Source organism: Rattus norvegicus, chromosome 2, assembly GCF_036323735.1.
Source record: "Rattus norvegicus strain BN/NHsdMcwi chromosome 2, GRCr8, whole genome shotgun sequence".
NCBI classification, from domain to species: Eukaryota; Metazoa; Chordata; class Mammalia; order Rodentia; family Muridae; genus Rattus; species Rattus norvegicus.
Window position 1 is genome coordinate 100,890,458 of NC_086020.1, and position 10,429 is coordinate 100,900,886.

Genomic DNA, 10,429 nt, shown 5'->3' on the forward strand with positions numbered 1-10,429 from the left:
TTGACATGTTCTTCTATTTCTTTGTCTCGCTCTAATTGCTGTCCCATTGGTCTCACTTTCCCAAAATCACTTTCTCAAAGAACATTCTCTAAATCTTCCATTTCAAATTGTATATTTCTCACTTTTTCTTTGGAAATATGGTTTTATTATCTTTTCTTTTTTTTTTTTATTAACTTGAGTATTTCTTATATACATTTCGAGTGTTATTCCCTTTCCCGGTTTCCGGGCAAACATCCCCCTCCCCCCTCCCCTTCCTTATGGGTGTTCCCCTCCCAACCCTCCCCCCATTGCCGCCCTCCCCCCATAGACTAGTTCACTGGGGGTTCAGTCTTAGCAGGACCCAGGGCTTCCCCTTCCACTGGTGCTCTTACTAGGATATTCATTGCTACCTATGGGGTCAGAGTCCAGGGTCAGTCCATGTATAGTCTTTAGGTAGTGGCTTAGTCCCTGGAAGCTCTGGTTGCTTGGCATTGTTGTACTTTTGGGGTCTCGAGCCCCTTCAAGCTCTTCCAGTTCTTTCTCTGATGGTTTTATTTTCTAATAGCCCATTAGACCTCATGATTTATATTTCTATGAAACTCCTTGCTTAATTTTTCTAGTTTTCATTAAATCCTATAAAACGTTTATTAGTCCCTGGAGTATACTCAACATACAATAACTTTATTGGCACCTAACAGTTTAGTATTTCTTGAGTAGATTTAAAGCATAATGATTGAAATACTATTCAAAGGATTGAGTAGAGAAAATTGAGGGGGATTCTCAGCAAAAATTATCAGTTGAAAACAAACTATGGATTTATTTTAGAAGGAAAAAATGGAAACATGATTTTGAATCCAGGAAATATCCTAAATAATCATAAATTTGTGGTAAAACATACCAAACCAAACAAACAAGCAAAGAAACAAAACAATAACAATAGCAACAACAGCAAACACTGGTGTGTGTGTGTGTGTGTGTGTGTGTGTGTGTGTGTGTGTGTGTGTGATAGCCTATTCACAGTAGTAAAATAAATATGTGCTAAGGGGAAATTGAAAGAGGTGATGGTAGGCAGACAAGATTTTCTCCAGCCCCCCCAAAAGTCTATATTGTAATCTCCAGAATATGAAAGTATATGCTATATGGTAAAAAAGAGGAGGTGACAGATGAAGCAACAATGTTCATCAGGAGGTATGGTGGTTTGGATATGCTTGGCCCCAGGGGTTGCCCTCCTCGGAGATGTGGCAATGTTGGAGTAGTTGTGGCCTTGTTGGAGGAAGTGTGTCATTGTGTAGGTGGGTTTTGAGGGCTCCTAATTCTCAACTTCCACACAGTACAAGAGAGATACCCATGCCCTTCTGGCTCCCCACAGAAGAGAGACTCCTGCCTGTCTACAAATCAGGATGTAGAACTCTCAGTTTCTGTTGAGCATCATGTCTGCTTGGAAGCTACTATGCTTCCTGCCATGGTGATAATGGACCAAACCTCTGAAATTGTAAGCCAGTCTGAATTAAATGTTGTTCTTTGGATAGGAACCTGATTTCCCGAAGCAGCTGGTCATGGCTGGGAGCACCACCATCCAGGAGGTAAAGTGCAAGATCAGGTTCTGCAGCAGCAGACTGAGATGCAGAGGAGAGGGCCGAGAACCTCCATCAGGAAGTAGAGGGAGAAAGGAGGGAGAAAGGCAGGCCCAGGAGCAGGTTGAAGCTGAGGTAGGCTCCTTGACCTGCAGGATCTAGCTGGTTGAAGAGGAGCTGGACCACACCCAAGAGTCCCTTGCCACTGTTTTACAGAAGCTGGAGGAAGCAGAAACCTCTGCTGATGAGAGTGAGAGAGGCATGAAGGTGATCAAAAACCGGGTTCTACAAGATGAAGAAAAGATGGAACTCTGGGAAATCCAGCTAAAAGAAGCAAAGCACACTGTAGAAGAGGCAGACAGGAAGTAGGAAGAGGTGGCTCATAAGTTGGTGATTGTTGTGGTTTGCCCTGGAGTTATCTGTATTTTGATGCTAATTCCACTGCCTCAAGGACAGCTGCTTAGTCAGTACTCAGGACTCAGTTGAATTCACTAGAACCTTCTCCCCATTGAATTTGTAAAATACAGGTGAGGGGGAGGTACAGGATAGAAGGAGACCTGTCATTGGATGAGAAGGAAAAATGTACAGGAGAAGAGTTTGAAGGAAGAGGAGGAGACTGGAACAGAAAGAAGAGACAGGAGGGACACAGAGAGAAGCTGTGGCAGGATAATATGGAGGGTGACGTTAAGATTCCATGCTGTACCTTTATAGGTTGTTACAAATGTTTTTAAGGGATGGATGTGTATTGGACTTTGTATGTTTAGGTGGGCAATTATATCTTATCAATTGGGTCAAAGGCTATTGTGTTGCATATTCTTTTATGTGACAGGTTGAATGTAGGAAAGTGTACGTCTGCAGGAGACACTGGGACTCCACGGAGTTGGGACGTTTCCATCAAGATATCTAGCAGATATCTTGGGGCACTGAGGTGCCAGACCTAAGCGAGGTAAAAGACAACTGTACTTTTTTTATTTTTTATATTTTTACAACAACAGGTGATTATTGAAGGAGACTTGTAATACACAGAGGAATGAATGTGAGGAGCTGGCAGAGTCCCATTGTGGAGAGATGGATAAGCAGATCAGTCTGATGAACCAGAACCTGTAGTGTCTGCGTGCTGCTGAAGAAAAATACTCTCAGATAGAAGACAAGTGTGAAGAAGAAATAAAGATTCTTACTGATAAACTCAAAGAGGCAGAGACCCATGCTGAGTTTGCTGAAAGATCAGTAGTCAAACTGGAAAGACCATTGATGACTTGTAAGAGCATCTCTACAGCCAACTTGAGGGACACTGTCTGCTTTCTAATGAGCAGAAGCTAATGCTGCATGGTCTTTGTTACTGATAGGCAGGATTTCCTGAAGCCCAGTAAACCCACAACAGTGACCTGGACCCAGCAAAAGCTGATTGCCTTTTAAAAAGTTACTGTTCACCCTAAGGGAGTTGCTTTTTAATGAGGGCAGCTAGACTACTGCTGATTTCCTTGTAGCCCCCTTCAAGATGCAGTGGCTATTTCTATTCTAGGAGAGATTGTGAGTGATGAAGACAGGGCCTGAGAGATTTAGTGCGGAACTTGGAAACTGTTAGCTGCAGCCCTCTCACCAGTACACTGACTGTAGGGTTTGCTCACTTGCCTATTTCCTAACAATAAAAACATTGACATGACAAGAAAAATAAGTTGTCCTTTAAAAAGGTTGATTTCCTCATGCTATCTCTTCATAGCAGGGGAAACTAAGGCAGGTTGGAAACAGAAAACATCTAGAGCTTTCTAGGTGGATCCAATGTCATGGCAAATTGGGTGGGGGGTGAAAAGTATGGTAACAATATCATTAGAATGACTTGATGTGAGAGATTAAACTCAGTTTCTAATGTCCAGCATAGAGAAAGGGCCATGAGCCAAGTAGAAGGTGGAAAAAGCAAAAGCATGAGATGTCCTCAAAGCCTGCAGGCATATGGGACACGAAGGCCATGAATCCATTCCAGATATTCAGAAGACTTTTGAAACAAAGAGCAATATAATTGTGTGCTTTTGTAAATAACTGCATCCCTGGTAACTTGTGATAGCAACAGTAGGACACTAAAATTGAAATGAGGCCAAGGATGAAAACTGAAAACAGATGATGAAGGGACTTGTCACAGAGTTTTACAAAGGGAGCAAATGGGACCTTTTAAGACATGGATGTAACATAGTCACCTTTCCCAGTCATACTGCCACTTTATCAGTTCAGATACAGGCTATTTTGCACAAAAATTGGGAGCGAGGACCAGGCTGTGAAAATAAACCAGGTGAGTAGTCAGGAGAGGCAACAAGGAAGTCCTTAGAGACATCTTTCTTAACATCATTTTGAATGACTTGAAATTTGATAAATATGTTTTACTTTTCAATCTAGATGAAAAGTTAAGAGTTGCTTTCTGAACTTTTAGCAAATATCCACTTACTAGGGAGTACATACCATGCCTATCCTTTTGGGACTGGGTGAACTCACTCAGGATGATACTTTTCCAATTCCATCCATTTGCCTGCAAAATTCATGATGTCCTCATTTTAATAGCTGAGTCGTATTCCATTGTGTAAATGAACCACATTTTCGGTATCCATTCTTCAGTTAAAGGACATATGGGTTGTTTCTACTTTGTGACTGTGACAATTAATGCTTCTATGAACATAGAGGAGAATGTGTCCTTGTGGTATGGTGGAGCATCTCTTGGGTATATGGTCAAGAGTGATACATTTGGATCTTCAGGATAAACTATTTCCAAATTTTCTGAAAAAACTGCAAGATTGATTTTTCAGAGTGGTTGTACCAGTTTGCCCAGCAACGGAAGAGTGTTGCTTTTTATTTACATGCTTGCCAGCATCTGCCATCACCTGAGTTTTTTGATCTTATGTACTTTGATTGATGTAAGTTGCAATTTCAAGGTTGTTTTGAATTTCATTTCCCTGATGATTAAGAATGCTGAACATTTCTTTAAGTGCTTCTTGGTCATTTGACTTCCTCACCTGAGAATTCTTTGTTTAGCCCATTTTTTAATTGGGTTATTTGGTTTTTTAGGTCTAACTTCTTGACTTCTTTGTGTATTTTGTATATTAGTCCTCTATCGGATGTAGGATTAGTGAAGATTTTTACCGAATCTGTAGGTTGACATTTTGTCTTATTGACAGTTGTCTCCTTTGCCTTACAGAAGCTTTGCAATTTATGATGTCACATTTGTCAAATGTTGATCTTAGAGCCTAAGCCATTGGTGATATATTTGTTCAGGAAAATTTTCCTTGTGCTAATGCATTTGAGTCGATTTCCCACTTTATCTTCTATTAGATTCAGTGTACCTGTTTTTACCCTGAGGTCCTTGATCCACTTGGACTTGAGCTTTGTACAAGGTGACAAATACAGATCAATTTCCATTCTTCTTCACGCAGACCACCAGTTAGATCAGCACCATATGTTGAAGATGCTTTCTTTCTCCCCACTATATGGTTTTGGCTTCTTTGTCAAAGATCAAGAGTGTGTAGATTTATTTCCTGGCCTTCAGTTCTATTCCACTGATCGACCCATTTATCTCTGTACTAATGTCATGCAGTTTTTATCACTATTGTCCTATAGCACAGTTTGAGGTCAGGGATGATGATTCCCCCAGATGTTATTTTATTGTTGAGAATTGTTTGACTATCTTGGATATTTTGTTTTTCCATATGAGGTTAAGAATTGCTCATTCTTTATCTGTGAAGAAATGAATTGGATTTTTGATGGAGATTGCATTGAATCTATAGATTGCTTTTGGTGAGATGTCCATTTTTACTATGTTAATCCTACTGATTCATGAGCACGAGGACTCTTTCCAACTTCTGAGGTCTTCTTTGATTTCTTTGTTTAGGGGCTTGAAGAGCTGGTCATACAGATCTTTCACTTGCTTGGTGAGAGTTATATCAATATATTTTATACTATTTGTGGCTATTGTGAAAGGTTTTATTCCCATGATACAACTCTTAGACCATATGAAGCTTAACAAGAAGAAAAGCTCAAGTATGGAAGCATCCACTTCAATATCATTTAGATGGGGGACCAACATAATAATGGGACACAGAGATGTTGATGGAAGAAGGAGTGAAAAAGGTAAGTAGTGTCAGGTATCTGGAGAGACAGGAGAGAAGCTCAGAGGGCCAGGAGAATGAATAGAAATCTGCAGCAGTGAGGTGGGGGCTGGAGGGAACCTCTAGAAAGTCCCAGATACCAGGGATATGAGAGGCTCCCAGGACCCAATTGGGATGACTTTAGGCGAAATACCCAACAGAGGGAAGATGGAATCTGAAGTGACCACCTCCAGTAGATAGACCTGGACCCCAGTTGACAGATGGAGCCACCCATTTCAAAATTTTGACCCAGAACTGTTCCTCTTTAAAGGAAATTCAAGGACACAAATGGGGCAGAGACTGAAGGAAAGGCCATCCAGAGACTGTCCCAACTTGAGGTCCATTCCATAGGCATTCACCAAATCCCAACACCGTTGCTGATGCTATGTTGTACTTGCAGACAGGAGCCAGATATGGCTGTCCTCTGAGAGGCTCTCCTCGCGCCTGACTAATAAGGTTGCAAATACTTAAAGCCATAGATCGGGGACCCCTCTGGAATAGTTAGGGGAGGGACTGAAGGAGCAGAAGGGATGGCAGCACCTTAGGAAGAATAGCAGTATCAACAGGAGCCCTCAGAGCTTTCCAGGACTAAGCCACCAACCAAATTGTACACATCAGCAGGCAAGTGATCCCTGCTACATATGTTGCAGAGGACTACCTTGTCTAGCCTCAGTGGGAGGGGATGTGTTTGACTCTATGGAGGCTTGATACCCCGGAGAAGGGGAATGCTAGAGGAGTAAGGTGGGTGTGGGTACGTAGGTAAGGAAGCACCCTCTTAGAGGTGAAAGGGAGGGGTAAGTGGGGTGCTCAAGGTCTGGGGATCTTGAAAGGGAATAAACTTTGAGATGTAAATAAATAAAATAATTAATAATAATAATAAAAAGAATGGCTTTAAAAACCACTGCCATGTGGTTTCCAAGAATCCTAATAGGAACACCTCAGTAAACATTTGTTGATAATACAAGGGATTGAAATCACAGAGATTTGCTTACTTCCGTGGACGCTTGCAGATTTCTTAGACAAAATAGAAAAGCAGACTCAGGGACAGTGTAAAGAATATTATCAATTATCCTTCCATTGCTTAGTGGCTGTCAGCAGCGACGATAGTTTCTCAGGCTGCAGAGCAGGCATTGTAGTCATTTCAAATTTCTGCATTTCAAAAATGAGCATGGCAAACTTGAAAAGAGCATTGATTATTGGGAGAGGCAGTTCTCATTCTAAGACTCTAAATTCAAAGCAGAATCCTCAAAGCACCATTGATCATACATCTGCCTATCTAAGGGGCTCAACTAAAATCGCAGGGGCCTTCATTCTGTTGGCTTTGGAGAGAGTAAGAGAGAAGATTATGAAAAGCTGTCATGGTTTAGTTTGTAGCTGTTTTTTTTTTCTTGTCTAAAGTACTTTAGGGGGAAAAAAGAGAAGGACAGCTGTGGAAGGAGCCAGTTCAGCAAGTTGTTTCCTGCTCGTTTCTAGCACTGCAGTCTGCGCTGCTCTGGGAAGGAATCCTGGGGAATACATGGCAGGAAATCACAAAGCACCTCTAGAGGCTCTTGGGGAGTGAGCAAGGCAGGCAAAGCACACTGTGAACTACAAAATGCAGTATTGGAGCCATTTCCTCACTTGGGGCCTGTCGGCTGAACCTGCCCTTACTTCTTGGGGAACAAAAGCGTGTAATTGTACCATTTTATACAAATCGCCCAAAATAAAAGAAATAGTATGCTCTGTACAGGCCTACTTTAGGATGAAGAACACAAATGCACCACGTCTATATTGAGGCATTATGCAGAATCACTGGGCATGTAGTTTAAGGAGGGATTTAGATGCCTGTAGCATCTAAGATCATAACACTGCCTATTGCGAATAAGACGCTTGGCTGGCATGTTTGTCGTTAAGTGTTGCAGCATTGGGCAGACTATCTTGCAGATATCAATTTGGAGAGCTTAGAGTATCCCATTCATTCTGCCCGATTCTCAACTGGGAGGAAGCAAATACTTTCTCCATCTTGTTTAGAGTATCACGCCTCAGCTTTTTAAATGGAGAACACTATGTCATCTGCACAACTGTTCCAAAATGGTACAATGAAACAATATCTCAGCATCCTCCTGTCACTTCCTAGAGGATTCTGCATACATTGGACTAGTGTTTTCTGGCTTTAGTTCCCTTCTGTCATTATCACCTATTACTTGTCTTTGTATACTTATCCTTTTGTTGTTCTCTCTCTTTTATGAGCAAAAGCTGCTTTTGCAGGTTTCTGCAGTACAGTTTACCTGGCTTCTTGATGTTCTCTCAAAGAATCTACTCTTTTATCAATTGCTCCTGAAATGCCATGACTTCTATGAAGGAAGAAACTCATGTGATTCCCACCCCTTTTCTGATTCAGTTAAATTACAGCCTTCTCTGAGCCTGCATACTTCCTTACTCATACAATTACTACTTATTCTGTAGTAATTGTACAATTATTCCATATTCTGTTTGGACAATTTCTCCCACTTGAGACTCTGAGTCCATAAGGATTTAGTTCAATCTCAATTTTAATTTTGCAGTTCTCATTAAGACCAATATGATATCAGTAGGCACTCAAGGAATGCATGTGGCAGGGGAGTAGATTCAAGTCAACTTTAAGATATGTCTGACAACTCTTTCTTCTCATCAAAGTGTCTCAGGGGTGTGAGTTATGCACAGAAAGCAAAAGAAGTACTGAGGGAGACAATAATGTATGGAAGGCAAGTGAGTGAGGCCAAAAGTGGGACTCACAGGAGGAAGCTTCAGTTGAGAAGCTTTGGTGCCTTGATTTTTCAATTATTCAAAGATTACATAAAAGAAAATCATGGATGTCAAAGTATTTAAGACACAAGGAAGTACTTTCCATGAGCCAAAGCTGGAAAAGCATTGATTCAGTGACTTTTCCTCTGAAGCTTTATTAGCTTTTTATTCTACAAATTGATCTGAAATTAATTCTCAGTCTCTTTTGGTAGCATTTGTTGTTCTCCATTATATTCTGTGTGGAAAGCAGGAAACATTATGTCAAAAATCATGTTCATGTGTGTTCATTTTTGTCCTCTTCCTAAGGAGAGAGGCATTTACCAATTCGGTTACGAGGGTTAAAAAGAGCAAGATAATAACAACAAGCAACAATTGCATAGAAATTTGCAACCTACCAGCTCTTCTGTCTGTAGTTCGCTTTCAACTCTGGAGACAGTATTATGAGGCTGGTATCATTGCCCCTCTTTCTTGGGAAGGAAACTCGAGTTAATGAGGTTTAAGTGACTTGTCTAAGGTTGTATAAAAGCACCTAGACTGACAGAATCCTATTTATTCAGAGTAACAGAGTAAACTAAACTCCAGTCTGATTATTCAGGAATTTTGTCTACAATGATATGTAACCCTTACAGACACAGTTCTGATTATTTCACACGTATTATTTCTCATTTAACTGCAACCAACCCCCCCCAAAACACTTTGTTATCCACCTTCACCTCACTTTACAGAGATAAAATTGAACTCTAGACAGGTTAAACACCTAGACCATGCTCTCATAGTTGATCAATGGCATAGAAAAAATTAGGACCTAAGTCTTCTGGTTATCAAGTACATTCTAAGCAAATCTAGTATTACCATGGTGGTTGTCTGCTAGAGTTGGTACCAATAAAAGCAGAATGCTTTCATTCTCTAATAAATTCACAGTGTTTTAAATTTAGGATTTTCAAAGTCAACAAAAGTATTTCAGAGACATAATTAATTTGGGGATTGAGTAATTCTTTACTCTCAAATCTGAATTGGCCCCATTTAACTCCTAGATCATACATTAATTACTTTCATGTTGATTCCTAATTCCAAACAGAGACAAGCTGAGTGTAATATGCTTATTTTGCACTGTATTTCCAGAGGGTTTAATGCATTCTTGTCCTCATGTGAAGTCTGTGGGACCTTGATAAAGCACAGGGTTGTTCACATCTTGCCAAACATGGAAACAGGGAGAGGAGCCAAGAAGCAGTAAGAGATAATATACACCAAAAACCTGCTCCACGTGTTTTTCTTCCTGTAAGTATCCCTCATCTGCAATTCTTTCTACAACTTCACACTGTAGCATCACCAGTCAGCAACATCCAAAGCATAAGCATGTGGAAGACACTTCCAATTCAGATGCTATCAGATCTTACATGTCTCTTTTCTGGTAACCTATCACACGGAATGGTAAAATGAACACAGGAAGGTTTTAGGAAAACATCTCTTGAATGAATAAAAATAATTTCTTCCATGTTCCATAGCCAGCAGCTGGGGAAATCAGCTTTTCTGGCCTGTTATAGAATCAGATCACACACCCCACACTTGCTTTCTGCTTCAGGCTGAAACCTGATTTTCTTTTTTCCTATCATTTTTCATGGCCAGCTGTTACTATTTACTTTTTGTCCTAAGTTTCCATCATTTGCTTTGGAACATCTACTTATTTACCATCCCTCTATCAAGTGTGAAGTACATGCGTCTGAAGGGAATATACAACTTTCACATTTTACTTTTGAATAGTCTTTGCCATATGTATATTCCTGTTCTGTCCAATGTGGGGACACCCATTGTGCAAATAGACTATTTCTCTCAGAAGCAAGGATGCTGTGTTTCATTTATGTTTTTTTTCCTTGAAAACTAGAAGTGAAGGCATCCATTAGGTTGGAGTAAAAAGTAGTAAGGGAATCTTTAGCAGTTTTGATTGGTTAACAGGAAAAATGGCAACAAAATACTAAGTCATAGAAG

General features: G+C 40.5%; 1 pseudogene; it reads left to right on the plus strand.

Annotated features, from left to right (window-relative positions):
- Window positions 1–1,535: 1,535 nt before the first annotated feature.
- Tpm3-ps2 (tropomyosin 3, pseudogene 2) lies at window positions 1,536–9,858 on the plus strand (annotated as a pseudogene).
- The last annotated feature ends 571 nt before the right edge of the window (window positions 9,859–10,429 follow it).